The following is a 16,708-nucleotide window of genomic DNA, read 5'->3' as shown; positions in this document are numbered from 1 at the left end:
GAAAACCCTAAGGACTCAACCCCAAAACTCCTTGAACTGATTAATAAATTCAGCAAAGTGGCAGGATATAAGATTAACATTCAGAAGTCAGTTGCATTTCTGTATACCAGCAATGAAGCATTAGAAAAGGAATACAAAAATACGATACCTTTTAAAATTGTACCTCACAAAATCAAATACCTCGGAATACACCTAACCAAAGAGGTAAAGGACCTATATGCCGAGAACTATAAAACCTTAATCAAAGAAATCAAAGAAGATGTAAAAAAATGGAAAGATATTCCATGTTCCTGGATTGGAAAAATCAATATTGTGAAAATGGCCATCCTACCCAAAGCAATCTACAGATTCAATGCAATCCCTATCAAATTACCCATGACATTTTTCACAGAACTAGAACAAACAATCCAAACATTTATATGGAACCACAAAAGACCGAGAATCGCCAAAGCAATCCTGAGAAACAAAAACCAAGCAGGAGGCATCACTCTCCCAGACTTCAAGAAATACTACAAAGCCACAGTCATCAAAACAGTGTGGTACTGGTATCAAAACAGACAGACAGACCAATGGAACAGAATAGAGAATCTGGAAATTAACCCTGACACCTATGGTCAATTAATCTTTGACAAGGGAGGCAAGAACATCAAATGGGAAAAGGAAAGTCTATTCAGCAAGTATTGCTGGGAAACCTGGACAGCTGCATGCAAAGCAATGAAACTAGAACACACCCTCACACCATGCACAAAAATAAACTCCAAATGGCTGAAAGACTTAAATATACGACAGGACACCATCAAACTCCTAGAAGAAAACATAGGCAAAACACTCTCTGACATCAACATCATGAATATTTTCTCAGGTCAGTCTCCCAAAGCAATAGAAATTAGAGCAAAAATAAACCCATGGGACCTCATCAAACTGAAAAGCTTTTGCACAGCAAAGGAAACCCAAAAGAAAACAAAAAGACAACTTACAGAATGGGAGAAAATAGTTTCAAATGATGCAACTGACAAGGGCTTAATCTCTAGAATATACAAGCAACTTATACAACTCAACAGCAAAAAAACCAATCAATCAATGGAAAAATGGGCAAAAGACCTGAATAGACATTTCTCCAAGGAAGATATACAGATGGCCAACAAACACATGAAAAAATGCTCAACATCGCTGATTATAAGAGAAATGCAAATCAAAACTACCATGAGATACCACCTCACACCAGTCAGAATGGCCATCATTAATAAATCCACAAATAACAAGTGCTGGAGGGGCTGTGGAGAAAAGGGAACCCTCCTGCACTGCTGGTGGGAATGTAAACTGGTACAGCCACTATGGAGAACAGTTTGGAGATACCTTAGAAATCTATACATAGAACTTCCATATGACCCTGCAATCCCACTCTTGGGCATCTATCCGGACAAAGCTCTACTTAAAAGAGACACATGCACCCGCATGTTCATTGCAGCACTATTCACAATAGCCAGGACATGGAAACAATCCAAATGTCCATCGACAGAGGATTGGATTCGGAAGATGTGGTATATATACACGATGGAATACTACTCAGCCATAAAAAAGGATGACATCATGCCATTTGCAGCAACATGGATGGAACTAGAGAATCTCATACTGAGTGAAATGAGCCAGAAAGACAAAGACAAATACCATATGACATCACTTATAACTGGAATCTAATATCCAGCACAAATGAACATCTCCTCAGAAAAGAAAATCAATCATGGACTTGGAGAAGAGACTTGTGGTTGCCTGATGGGAGGGGGAGGGAGTGGGAGGGATCGGGAGCTTGGGCTTATCAGACACAACTTAGAATAGATTTACAAGGAGATCCCGCTGAATAGCATTGAGAACTATGTCTAGATACTCATGTTGCAACAGAAGAAATGGTGGGGGAAAAACTGTAATTGTAATGTATACATGTAAGGATAACCTGACCCCCTTGCTGTACAGTGGGAAAATAAAATTAAAAAAAAAAAAAAAAAAAAAAAAAAAAAAAAAAAAAAAAATAAAATGCGTATTACACAGCTTCATATCGTCCCAGAGGTATAGAGGATCTCTCTGGGGTTGGGGCCTTGGAATATGACTGTTGGGTTCCCTAGAAAGCAGATTCTGAAATGGAGGCTAGAATGCAGTAGGTTTATTAGGGAGTGCTGTTGGGATAAACACCTGTGGGGGCACGAAGGAAAGGAAGCAGAACTGGGCAGAGAGAAAAGCTGGGTCGTGATAGGGTCTCAGAAAATTGCTCAACTGACCTCACAGTGAACTCTAAACTGGAGGTGGCCCTTTAGAGTTGCCCTGAGTTTGGAGCAAGGGTGCCAGGCTTTGCAGTCTGTTATCAATCAGTCATTGCATGTGGGTTGAACACAAGGCTGTAAGCCTGACCTTAGACGGAGTAGTTTTCTCCACTTGATGAAAATTCCTTTTTAAATTTTTTATTATAGCTGATTTACAATGTTCTGCCAATTTTTGCTATACAACAAAGTGACCCAGTTGTACACATATATACATTCTTTTTCTCACATTATCCTCCATCACATTCCATCACAAGTGACCAGACATAGTTCCCAGTGCTATACAGTGGGACCTCATTGTTTATCCACTCCAAATGCAATAGTTTGCATCTATTAACCCCAAACTCCCAGTCCATCCCATTCCCTCCCTCTTGGCAACCACAGGTCTGTTCTCTAAGTCCATGAGTTTGTTTCTGTTCTATAGATAGGTTCATTTGTGCCATATTTTTAAATTTTTTTTGTCTTTGACTTTTGAGGGCTGCACCCACAGCATATGGAAGCTCCTAGGCTGGGGGTCTAATCGGAGCTGCAGCTGCCAGCCTACACCAGAGCCACAGCAATGCAGGATCCGAGCACATCTGTGACCAACACCACAGCTCACGGCAACGCCGGAGCCTTAACCCACTGAGTGAGGCTAGGAAGAGTCCTCATGGATACCAATCGGGTTCATTAGCTGCTGAGCCATGACAGGAACCCCTGTGCCATATTTTAGATTCATATAAGTGATATCATATAGTATTTGTCTTTCTCTTTGTGACGTACTTCACTTAGTATAAGAATCTCTAGTTCCATCTATGTTGCTGCAAATGGCATTATTTCATTCCTTTTTTGGCTGAGTAGAATTCTGCTGTGTATATGTACCACAGCTTCTTAATCTATTCATCTGTCAATGGACATTTAGTTTTCTTCCATGAAATAAAAATTAAAAAAAAGAAAATTCTTAGACAGGGTTGACAACTGAATAGTACTCGTGGCTGCTGGGGGTACAAGTCCTTTAGCCCTGAGAATGGGCTTGGTACCATATTCTACCTTCCACTACAGTCTACATCTTCTGGTGTTCAGATCGACTTCTTCACATAAGTTCTGGAAAAAACTCTCCAGGCATAGAGGCCCACCAGGATTCTATTCCTGGAGAAACTTATAAGAAGGTTAATGGGATAAACTGTGTTGCTACTGCAGCTGGACTCAAGGCTATAATGATGTTAACACTCTCCCTCCTCTACTTCCCATTCTAGATTCCACTCAACAGCAGCTAACACTTCTGCAAGTATAGATGATTTATGACTGGTGTGACCCAGATCCCTATGCCTGAGTGGTCCCCATTCCTTTCTCAGGCCATGCCTGCTGTACTTGTCTATTGATCTATCAAGAGGTGGGTCATCTGGGTGACATATATATTCCTCCCTGTCTCCATTATGAAACAATAGCTCTATCTCCTTTCATAATGATCAGAGTCAACTAGCCCTGACAAATGGTGACTTCTCTTCTTGCCTGCTATTTCCTTGGCACAAGGATCCCAAAGGGCCCAGACATCAGGTGTAACTTTAGTTCAATAACACTTTTACTGCATTCCAAGGTGGTGGATTTTCCCTTTTGGGGACTAAAAATCTAATGCCACAGAATCTAGAATTACAAAGATGGGAAGCATGAATTCCCCAATGTGGATTACTAGAAGTGATACGACACTCTTACTTCTATACTTTGGTTGCCACCAATTGGGAACACAGCACCTTATAAACGTCTTTCATCAAGAGTATATACTGTGGGAGAGAGGATTAAGATGGCAGAATAGAAGGACTGGAGCTCAACTTCTCTCCTAAAAAACAACAAAATTCACAACTAAAGGCTGAGCAATCTCCACCCAAATGGACCAGAAACCTTAAAAAAGATACCCTACCCCAGAAGAAAAAGAGGAGGCCACATCAAGAGGTAGGAGGGGTGATTTTGCAATATAAACAACCCCACACCTCGGGGGTGGGAGGCTCCACAGACTGAAAACTAACTGGTTCACAGAGACTCACCCACAGGAGGGAGAGTTCTGAGCCACACATCAAACCCTCACGTGAGGGGACCTGGCACTGGGAGAAAGAGCCCCTGGAGCATCTGGCATTGAAGGCCAGTGGGGCTTGTGTGCAGGAGCTCCACGGGACTGGGGGAAACGGAGACCCCATTCTTAAAAGGCGCACACAGACTTTCACGTGCGCTGGCTCCCAGGGCAGTGCGAGGTCTCCATAGGAATCTGGGTCAAACCTGACTGCAGTTCTTGGAGGACATCCTGGGAAAACAGGGGTGAATGTGGCATGTTGTGAGAGAAGGACATTGAAAGCAAAGCTCTCGGGAATATTCAGCAGCTTGCCTGTCTCTGGAGGTGGCCATTTTGGGAAAATCTGGCCCCACCCATCAGTCAGCTGCTGAGAAGCCCCAGGGCAAACAACAATCCAGGTGGGATCACAGCCCCACCCCTCAGGAAACAGGCTACCTAAAGACCCCCCTCAGGCACACAGCTGCCTCTAATCCCATCCAGAGACTAAGCCCCACCCACCAGAAGGAACAGAATTGGCTCCACCCACCAGGGGGCAGGCATCAGCCCCTCCCATCAGGAAGCCTACAGCAAACCCCCATATCGACTTGAGCCACAAGGGGGGCAGACACCAGAAGTAAGAGAGGCTACAACTCTATTATCTGTCAAAAGGTCACCACACCAAAAACCTATAAACATGAAAAGACACAGAACTATAACTCAGATGACGGAGAAAGGAAAAACCCCAGAAAATCAGCTAAGCAATGAGGAGATCCTCAGCATCCAGGAAAAAGACTTCAGACTGTTGATGCTGAAGATGATGCAAGACATTGGACATAAACTGCAGGCAAAGATGGATAACTCACAGGAAACACTGACCAAAGAGACACAAGATATAAAACTTAACCAAGAAGAGATGCAAAAGACAATAACTGAAATAAAAAATTCACAAGAAGCAGCTAACAGCCGAAGACAGGAGGCAGAAGAACGAATAAGCGAGGTGGAGGACAGATGAGTGGAAGTTATGGATGCAGAACAGAAAAGAGAAAAAAGATTGAAAACAAATGAAGAGAGTCTCAGAGAACTCTGGGACAATGTAAAACGCACCAACATCCATATTATACGGGTGCCAGATGGAGAAGAGAGAGAGCAAAGGGGACAGAAAAAATATTCCAAGAGATAATAGCCAAAAACTTCCCTAACATGGGGAAGAAACCACTCACTCAAATCCAGGAAGCACAACAAGTACCATACAAAATAAACCCAAGGAGGAACACACTGAGACACATATTAATCAAACTGACCAAAATTAAAGACAAAGACAAAGAGAACATCTTGAAAGCAGCTAGGGAAAAGAAACAAGTAACATGCAAGGAAACCCCAATAAGGGGAATGGCAGATTTTTCAGCAGAAACTCTGCAGGCCAGAAGGGAGTGGCATGATATACTTAATGTGATGAAAGGAAAAAACCTCCAACCAAGATTGCTTTACCCAGCAAGGCTCTCATTCAGATTTGAAGGAGAAATCAAAACCTTCACAGATAAGCAAAAGCTGAGAGAATTCAGCAACACTCAACCAGCTTTACAACAAATACTAAAGGAACTTCTCTAGGCAGGAAAGAAAAGATCAGCAACAGGGAACAAAAATTCCACAAATGACAAGGCTCACCAGTAAAGGTATACATACAGTAAAGATACGAAATCATCCATGCACAATTATACCATCAAAATCAGAAATCATGAGAAGTGGTGGGTACAAATGCAGGACACTGGACATGAACTTGCAATTAAGAGAAGAACAACTTAAAACAATCTCATGTACATATAGACTCTTATATCAAAACTTCAGAATAACTGCAAACCAAAAATCTACAATGGATACACAAACAAGGAATCTCTGGAGAAGAAATATATCTCATAGTAAATAACTACATAATCCACCATGAAGGGGGTCATATGACATCATTCTTGGAATGCTGAAGTCTTCTTAGATCTGATTTTGGTTTCCTCTCCATCAAAGAATTTATGATAATTATAATTAAATAATGCCACTGTGCAGTTAAATAATACAGTTCTACAATTGTATTATTAATAACCATTTCTCTCCATGGTACAATGTAAAGTCTACAATGTCTTGTTTATCACATCACCTAGAATGGTGTAATGCCTGTATTGAAGAATCAATAAGATGTAACAAATTGTGAGGACATATTTATATAGTTACACTGTTTTTTAACCAATTTATGCATTTTATATTTTACTTATTTTCAAAGGGTGTATTATTTTTCTTATTCTTACAGTTAAGTTATTCTTTTTACTATGCTATATAAAATATTTAATGGTATATAAGGCTTTCTTCTTTATAAAATTTAGTTGCATAATATACACAATTTTAATATAATGCTAATTTTTAAGGAAAAATTGAAATGTAATAGGTAATACTATAAAGATGAAAGCCATACAAAATGGGATAAAGTATAGAATAAATTTCCTATTTGTCTCAGAATATTTTCCATTCCACTTCTTCAGAGGGAGTCACTTAATCTGTTTCTTAAGATCCATGATATAATAATCTGTGTGAATGTAACTGCATTTAAATGTATGTATTTTATTCTGTAAAAAAAAAAATTAAAAAATAAACTGGTAAAAAAAAATGGAAAAAATTTAAAGGTTTCCAGGGGTTAAAAGTGGGGAGTGATGTGGGAGAGAAGTATTTGTTATAACAAGCAACAGAAGGATTCTCATGATGCTGGAACTGTTTAGTATCTTGGTTGTGGTGAGAGATAGGCAGACTTACACAGGTGATAACATTGTATAGATCTTAAGTAAGTTCAAATAAAGCTGGAAAAAGCTGAATACTGTAGGTGGATTGCACCAATGTCAACGTCCTAATCGTAATATTGTATTCTATTTTGTAAGATGCTATGATTAGGGGGAAGCCAAGTAAAGAATATATGGAATCTTCCTGTATTACTTCTTACAACTGCATGTGAATCTATAATAATTGAATTAAAATAAAGAGAGAAGGCAATAATATAAAAAAAAGAGTATATATACTGTGGGCCAGCTATGCCACTGCCACTGTCACTATGACCCATTACAAAGCCACTGACTAAAAGCATGAGCAGTTCCAGAGGTACTTGGAGAAGTCGGGAGTGCTGAACACACTGACCAAGGTGTCAGTAGCCTTATATGAAGAACCAGAGAAATCTAATAGTGCCTTGAATTTTTTAAGTATCGCTTAGGAGATGCTATCCCAGAAAATCCAGAAATAGAGCTGGCTCATCTAGAATTAGCAAAAATGAAAGAGAAATGTGAAGCTATTGTAGAAGAAAATTAAAAAACTGAAAACAAGTCTTGCTCATATGAACCACTTCAGGAGAAGAAGCATGATGAATAGAATTCATCTCAGTTAAAAAGACAGTGAAAAATGGTTTTGTATTACTTGAATAGTTTGTATAGTATATAATCTTTTCCAAATAGACACTAAAGCATTCTTTTAATATGTTAAATTCACCTATCACATTTTAACTGTAATAAACACATAGACTTGGAATCACCAAAAAAAAAAAAAAACCCCTCAATATAATTTTCTTTGGGTCTTAAGCAAGTAAATCCTGAAAAAAAATCTAAACACAGCCATCTGATTCATTACCTTAAAAAACATTCTGTTTATTGATCTGACTGGAATGATGGTACTGGTTGTATTTTAGCTGAGGAAGTTAACATGGAGCTATTTCTTGGTTTAGCTCCTAATATGAGCACAGGTATAGTCATTCTTTAAAATGAAGTTGAAACTATTGTTTATATTCTCTGTAAACAGCTGGAGAGATCTGCTTGACCTTTTGCATGGGGTCTCATGAATCTTCTGCTCTGGTTTATATTACATGGAACAAATGATTCTTCTTTGCCACCACTTTGCCTTAGATCCTAACTGTGTGTGTGCCAGTGTGAACTCTGATACCATGTTTCCTTCTATGCAATCATGCCCATTTGATAATGTTGTCTTGCTTTGCCATGTGCTTCAGTGAATCCCAGTTGCACATTGGCCTTTCTGCGCTGTTTTTCAATTTGCTATAATACAGTTACCCTGATTGCAATTTATATAACTTTAAAGGGGATCACACTGTGCCCCTGCCTTTCTTAGTTGCTCAGTTGAATTCAGAACAGAGGCAATATAAAATTCTGGGTCAAGACTTTTGGTTGCCAAGAGGGAGGGGTAGGGAGTAGGAGGGACTGGGAATTTGGGGTTCATAGATGCAAACTATAGCCTTTGGAATGGATAGGCAATGGGATCCTGCTGTATAGCACTGGCAACTGTGTCTGGTCACTTGTGATGGAGCATGACAATGTGATAAAAAAGAATGTATACATGCATGTGTGACTGGGTCACCTTGCTGTGCAGCAGAAAATTGACAGAACGCTGTAAATCAGCTATAATGGAAAAACATAAAAAATCATTATAAAAAAATTCTGGTTCATGCACAAGCTGGGATGAGAAGGGGAATGAGCCATATATCATGAAAAACTATAGTTTGTGGGTACAACTATATAGTGCTTTTTTTCCTCAAAGTATTTTTCTAGCCTTGAATTCACTTTATCTTCATTATCCCTGTGAAGTAGGTAGGCAGGTATCAGGGAAGGTTGGGTGATGATTTTTTAGGCCGAAGACTGATGAATATAAATCATTTACTAATTGTAGAACTTTGGGCACATCAGTTAATTGCTCAGAGATTCACTTTCCTCATCTGTTAAATGAGAATAATATCTGTGGGGCTTCTGTGAGGGTCAAATGGAATGTATGTGAAAGATTTGTAAATAGTAAATCACTATTTTAAAAACACTATTTTAAAAAAGAGTATATACTGTGAAGAGAGCAGCCAGGATGGTGGAGTAGAAGATCTTGAGCTCACTTCCTCTCACAAGCACACCAAAATCACAACTATCTGCAGAACAACCATCAATGAAAAAGACTGAAACCTACCAGAAGAGATCTTCTACAACTAAAGACATAAAAAAGGAATCACAAAAAAGATGGGTTGGAGGGTCAGAAATATGATATATTCAAGGAGCTCCCATCATGGCTCAGTTATGAACCTGACTAGCATCCATGAGGTTGTGGGTTCGATCCCTGGCCTCACTCAGTGGGTTAAGGATCTGGTGTTGCCAAGATCTGTGGTGTATGTCACAGACACGGCTTGGATCCCACATTGCCATGGCTGTGGTGGAGGCTGGCAGCTACAGCTCTGATTGGATCCCTAGCCTGGGAACCTCCATATGCTTCAGGTGCAGCCCTAAAAAGACCAAAAGCCAAAAGAAAAGAAAAGAAAAGAAAAGAAAAGAAAAGAAAAGAAAAGAAAAGAAAAGAAAAGAAAAGAAAAGAAAAAGAAAAGAAAAAGAAAAGAAATATGATATATTCAAATCCCTTACACTCCAGATGGATGACACATAAACTGAAGAATAACTACATGGCAGATGTTCTCCCACAGGAGTTAGAGCTCTGAGGCCCACATCAAGCTTCCCAGCGCAGGAGTCTTGCACTGGGAAGATGAGAGCCTGGAGTATTTGGTTTTGAGGGCCAGCAGACCTTAATTGCAGGAGGCCCACAGAACTGGGGGAAAGAGAGACTTCACTGCTAAAGGGCACACACAAAATCTCACATGTACCAGGATCCAGGGAAAAAGCAGTAATTTGATAGGAGCCTGGGCCAAACCTACCTGCTGGTCTTGGAGGGTCTCCTGGAGAGGCAGGGGGTAGCTGAGACTCACCCTGAGGACACAGACATTGGTGGCAGCCACATATGGTAGCTTTCTACTGCTCATATGGGCAGGCCCTATGTGGGACCCTCCCTCTAGCTCATTAACACCAATGCCTGGCCTCACCCAGCAGCCTTCAGGCACCAGTGCTGGGACCTAACTGGCCAAACAACTAACTGGGCAGGGACACAGCCCCACCCATCATCAGACAAACTGCCTAAAGACTAAAGATCCCACTGCCACCTCTGGACGCACCCCTAAACATGGCCCTGCCCACTAGAGGGCCAAGACAAAGCTCTACCCACCAGTGGGTAGTCACTGGCCCCTCTTACCAGGAAGCTTGCACAGCCTCTACACCAGCCTCACTCACCAGGGACAGACACCAGAAACAAGAAAACTATGATCTAGCAATGCAGGCCACACCCTACTCTGGGACCAACTGGGCTCTGGCCTGGCTCAATAGCAGGCCAATGTCATATTCAGGACACCTCAGACCACATACTCAATTGTATCAGGAACTACTTCCCCCACAACAATTGAAATGAGCTCTGGGATCCCTGAGCTCTGTGGCCAGACTCTACAAACTAGCTCTGCCTGGTAAGTAGTTCAGGTACTAACCCCAGGATCTGGCTTCACCTGCCAGTGGGTGGACAACAGCCCTAGAGTCTTCAGGACCCTTATTCCATCCACCAGTGAACAAGACATAATCCTGCGGCCACCTACAGTTCTGTAGCCAGCCACCCCATGACCAGGCCCTGCTAAACAGCAGTCAGTAGCATCTGTACAAGGCAAGTTCAGGCAACCAACCAGACTAGGGGCCAAATAAGCCTGCCAGACCACCCACATAGTCAAATTGCCACAAGGAAAAGAACCCACGCTGCCTTCTTAGGGGAAACTCCTAGATCATATAGCTTGGGTGACGAAAGGGGAGTGCATAGCTGGGACACATAGGATGTATTCTACTTCTCGGAGGTCAAGAAATGAAACTAACCCATTACATACATAAAAATACAAATAACAACTTAGACAAAATGAGGTGGCAGAGGAATATGTTCCAGACGAAGGAACAAGATAAAACACCAGAAAAACTAAGTGAAGTGGAGATAGGCAATCTACCTGAGAAAGAATTCAGAGTATTGATTGTAAAGATGAACAAAGAATTCAGGAGGAGAATGGATGCACAGGATGAGGCATTAGAAGTTTTTAACAGTTAGAAAATATAAAGAACAACCAGAGATGAAGAATACAATAACTGACATGAAAAATACACTAGAAGGAATCAATAGTAGAATAAATGAGGCAGAAGGATAGCTCAGTGAGCTGAAGACTAGTGTAAATCACTACCTCTGAACATAAAAAAGAAAAAAAAAGAAACGAGGACAGTTTAAGAGATCTGTGCATTCAGCTTACTTGTAACTGTCTTGCTCTGTTTATGTCCAACTCCAGATTTCTCACTTCCAACTTAATGATGAACTACTTCTTGACCTGCCCAAGATTTTGACTTGATGAGACTGATAACAGTTTCGGATGCACAACTCTGGCCACACTGTCACTGGTTAACCCTTAGTATGCATATGGCTTTTGTGGGGGCAAGACTGGAGCATTAAATGAAGATATCGTAAGTGTGGCATTTATTTCTGCCATATCACTACTGCCACACAACATAGGAATTTTTTTAATGGTCTTATTCAGGTGTAGTTGTGGAGTGGTACATCTTACAAGGTTTAATTTGGCCTTTCTACCATAAGCACTCTTGCCTGAGGAGTTTTGCCAACTACCATGTATGTCCATTCTAACTATATACTTGGAAATAGGGAAACAATCAATGGGTGGGCCCATGCTCCTAGTATACTCATTGTGAAGTACCCCCAGGCCAAGATTCCATTTATTATTACACCCTTCTATATCCCCTCCCTAACAATGGGGCCATGATGATATTTTGAATCACCAGTTATCAGTGTTAACTTGAAAAATGTGTCTAATCATGTTCAAAGTGTTTGAGGGCTCACCTTGTCCTGGTGTATAGCTAGTTCCTTATTGAAGTCTCATGTGTCCTTTTGGGAAAGACTGGAGGAATAAATACAATATACGTTTCCATGATATTCCAGAGGCCTCACTCATAAGTAGCCATCTTCTCCTTCAGAGAAGTTCTGGGTCAGAAACCAGGCCCACATCTCAAAACTAGAAATAGAATTGTACCCTTTTATTGAAGCAGCTGTCTTCAACTTCCTGATCCTCCATCTTGGTTGTTTGACTCTATATACTGAGCAATACATGGCTGTCCATCTGCAATAGGATGACTGCATTCAATTACCAATTTTCATGGCTTTTGAGGGTCAGAGCCCCTGACTGATACGCTGACATTGGTGCTCACTGCAATAACTGCAACTACTTGGCTTCTGTCAGTTAAGATTCACCATCTGGCTTTGGTTATTTCAGAATCTTATTAACTTTATTGCCATCAGTGAGCTCAGTTCTATAACAGCCTATCATCAGGCCCCCTATCATCAGCCCTGGCATGCAAAGAACAACAATCAGTGAGCGTCTCATTAATGCTGATGCACATCTCCCCAGTCTATTTCTTATTGTACATTGAGTATCTTTTGGGATTACCTATGGAACACAGTTTTCTATCCTTATGTAAATATATATATAGGATGCCCACATCTTTATGCTTTTATTTCCTTTTTTATTACAGCTGCACCTGTGGCCTATGGACGTTCCTTGGCTAGGAGTTGAATCAGAGCTGCAGCTGTAAGCCTATACCACAGTCATGGCAACACCAGATCCGAGCTGTGTCTGTGACCTACCATGCAGCTTGTGGTAAGGCCAGATCCTTAACCCACTACCTCATGGAGACTACGTTTTGTCAACCCACCAAGCCACAATGGAAACTCCAACCTATACGCCTTTTAATCCTTCCCTCTGTTGTCTGCTAAGGCACTTCTTCCACTTCTACTTTGCATGGCGCATCACTTTCTCCAGCTTTCTTAGAGTGATTCTAGCAAGTCAAGCATGCCCCAGGTGAATCACATTGTGAGTGGCCCTAGTTGTTGTCCTAGCAGCTAAAAGGTGATTTGGGTCAGATCTATAGGGATCAGGTCTCTTTTTTGAGGAGAAACCTTTGCATTGCTGTCAAGTAGGAGAAAAGCACTGTCTTTTCACAAGGAGGAATGTGCTCTTCTGTAGGAACAGAAGGTTCAGGGAATGTCAGGATTCAAGATTTTGGAGTGAATTGACTCAGATGTCCCTATATCAAGAATATGGTATGACCCTGGATAAGGTCTCAAATTGAGGGAAATTTCTAGAATACTGGCAGCTATGAGCTGGCAGTGAAGAGCATTTCTAGTATCTGGGAATAGAACTAGCTAGAACTAGCTCTTCAGTCCAGAAGAGGGTGTGGGGCTGGTGGCAGCAGCAGAGCCCTCTTTACCTCTGCATTTTTATCAAACTCTCCAGGTGATTCTGATGCCCACTAAAGTTTGAGAATAACTGTCCCAGGGGTTCAAATATACATCAGCCTCACTATTGTTAAAATATTTCTATAAGAGTTGGAATGTCTCTCTCTCTCTCTTTTTTTTAATCTTTTCTAGGGCTGCACCGGTGGCATATGGAAGTTCCCAGGCTAGGGGTCCAATCAGAGCTGTAGCCGCCAGCTTACACCAGAGCCACAGCAACGCAGGATCCGAGCTGCGTCTGTGACCTACACCACAGCTCATGGCAATGCCAGATCCTTAAACCTAGTGAGTGAGGCCAGGGATCAAACCCACAACCTCATGGTTCCTAGTCAGATTCTTTTCTGCTGTGCCACCATGTGAACTAGAGTTGGAATCTCAGGCAACAATCGAGGATAAAGTGAGTTTTCAAAACTAAAGACTTGATTTTCAACGATATTCAAATAGTGAAAATCCAAAGTTTCAACAACTGTAAAAACTGTTTCTAATATTGTTACTTGAGTTCAACACAGAATTAGGGTTTCTTTATTAAGCGAACATATAACAGAGCTTTTCCTCCAAATCCCTATTTTCTAATTTGTTACAAAATCTGGACATTACCTGGAAATGTAATTTGGATAACACATATGACAGTCTTTGAGAGTCTTTTCTGTCTGCATTTCAGTATCACAGGTTTTCCTTTGTAATCACATAGTTATTCTCTTGTTTGCCCACTAGTGGACACTGTTGAGCTTCTGAACTTAAAGATAGTTCTGATGGGATGATGAAGAGGCAAAAGAGAACACATGAAAGGAGAAATTAAATCAGAATTAATACAGCAACAATCTTTCTACAACCCTGTTTGTTTATTCACCACGTACCAGGCTAAAAAATGTTTATGTCAATCATATTTCAAAAACTAAACAAAATCAGAAACAGCTAAACTTACATTGCTCACAGAGACTATTTTTACAGCAGGGAAACACTGCTTGATGGCTAATGACATAACTAAACTACAAAACAGTATTCTGTTCCTCAGGGAAATGATAAGTTTTTTTCATGAAAAATTAATTTCTGTTTTTCTAGTTTACTTTTTTTCAGAATACTTTTCTTTAATTTAAGATTGTTGTCAACCTTTTCATCAAGATTCGAAATAAATATTGAAAAGTAGAAGATAAACTATCATTAAAAGGTAGATTTGTGATCAAAATTTGGGGCAGAAGTTCCATTGTGGCTCAGCGGGTTAAAGATCTGATGTAGTTTCTGCAAAGATGTGTGTCTGATCCCTGGCCTCACTTGATGGGTTAAGGATCTGGCACTGCCATAAGCTATAGCATAGACTGCCATGGCTGTGGTGTAGATGGGCAGCTAGCCCAGGATTTGACTTTGATATGCCACAGGGACAGCAATTTAAAAAAAAATTGAGGGCAAAAGACAAAAGAATGAATTTTAAGTAATTTATAATTTATTTTATTGTAATGAATGGAATTCTGAGCTTATCATCCAGATTATAAGACCTTCTGTAAAAAGAATCTAAGATCATTTAATTCTCTGAGTTATTGTGTTGTTCCAGTAGCAAGTACTTCATAATGTTGAAGGGAGTATTTTAACTAGGAGGTTTATAAGCTCTGGAACAAAATCTAGGAATAAACTCCATTCCTGCTGTTTGCTTGATGCCTAACATTGGGCAAGTTGCTAGACTTCTCTGATCCACTAATTCCTTACCTATAAGAGAAAGAATAGGAGTTCCCATCATGGCTCAGTGGAAATGAATCCAACTAGGAACCATAAGGTTGTGGGTTCAATCCCTGGCCTCGCTCAGTGGGTTAAGGATCCAGCATTGCCATGAGCTGTGGTGCAGATTGCAGACATGGCTCGGATCTGATGTTGCTGGGGCTCTGGCGTAGGCCAGCGGCTACAGCTCTGATTTGACCCCTAGCCTGGGAACCTCCATATGTCACAGGTTCTAAAAAGCAAAAAAAAAAAAAAAAAAAAAGAGTGAGAATAAATAATATGTTCCTGCCAAGTTTACTGTGAAAATTGTCAGAATGTATACAGAGAGTAAATAACAGAAAATATTAATTCCCATGTCTGTTTATGCAAGATCATGATCTTGACTACCATCTAATAATTCCTTCCTCTCCACTGTTACACATCAAAACAATGTTATTAGAAAGTAAGACCGGGGGTTCCCCTTGTGGCTCAGTGGTAACAAACCTGACTAGTATCCATGAGGATGTCGTTTCAATCCCTGGCCTCACTCAGTTGGTTAAGGATCCGGCCGGCAGCTACAGCTCTGATTTGACCCCTAGCCCAGGAACTTCCATATGCCATGGGTGTGGCCCTATAAAAAAGAAGTAAGATTATAGAAAAGACGTGTTAAGTGACTTTATTTTTCATATCTACTAGCAAGGTGACCTTTACCAAAGAAGCCTAAAATTTTCACTGGAGTAAAGTCTCATACCCATCCATATTTCACTTGAGATTTTAAAAATGGTTTAAGATTAAAGAAAAGAAGAGGCTGGGCCTGCAGGAGAAGCAAGGCACCATTGTGGAGGAGGGCGAGAAGAGGAGGGGTGAAATCACCACAGGACCATCCTTCTCTGCACACGCTCAGGCTCTAAGGCAGTGAAGCACCTCTTGCATGGGCTATGGGGGGTGGGGGCAAACTGTCACAGCCATCTCAGGACTGTGACATCTCAGACTGCTGAGGTGGGCATAGCCTGCCACCACTAAAGAGCTCATAAGCAGGCAACATCTGGGACCCAGCCACCTCAGAGGTTGCTGCCACAGAGGGCCTTGCAACCAAGTGCCACCCATTGCCCTCACCCCCTTGGGAATGCACGTGCACTGCTACTGCTGTTGCCAAAGGCTTTGGATGCCAACATTGTGACTGCCCAGGGCCCTGCAATCAGGAGCAGCCTGTGCCCCCACCTCCCCGTGCATCCCTGTCAATGCCAAGGGCTCAGCAACCAAGCACTGGCTCCAGGCCCTGCCCACTGAACGGCCCCATCTCCCTGGAAGCATTCATGAGCTGTACACCTGCTCACCCCCTATCAAGAGGATAACAGCCTACACACACTGAGGAGAGATACAGCAAGAATCCAAACCAAAAGCATCCCTCACACCAAAAAAAAAAAAAAAAAAAAAAAAAATTGTAAGCCCTCACAAGCTTTACCCAAGGATG

The 16,708-nt window shown here is 41.2% G+C and overlaps 1 pseudogene; it reads left to right on the top strand.

Moving 5' to 3' along the window:
- LOC100737814 lies at window positions 7,421-7,835 on the top strand (annotated as a pseudogene).

Source organism: Sus scrofa, chromosome X (genome assembly GCF_000003025.6).
Source record: "Sus scrofa isolate TJ Tabasco breed Duroc chromosome X, Sscrofa11.1, whole genome shotgun sequence".
NCBI classification, from domain to species: domain Eukaryota; kingdom Metazoa; phylum Chordata; class Mammalia; order Artiodactyla; family Suidae; genus Sus; species Sus scrofa.
Note: the sequence above shows the minus strand (reverse complement) of the source record. Positions and strands in the feature narration are given on the sequence as shown.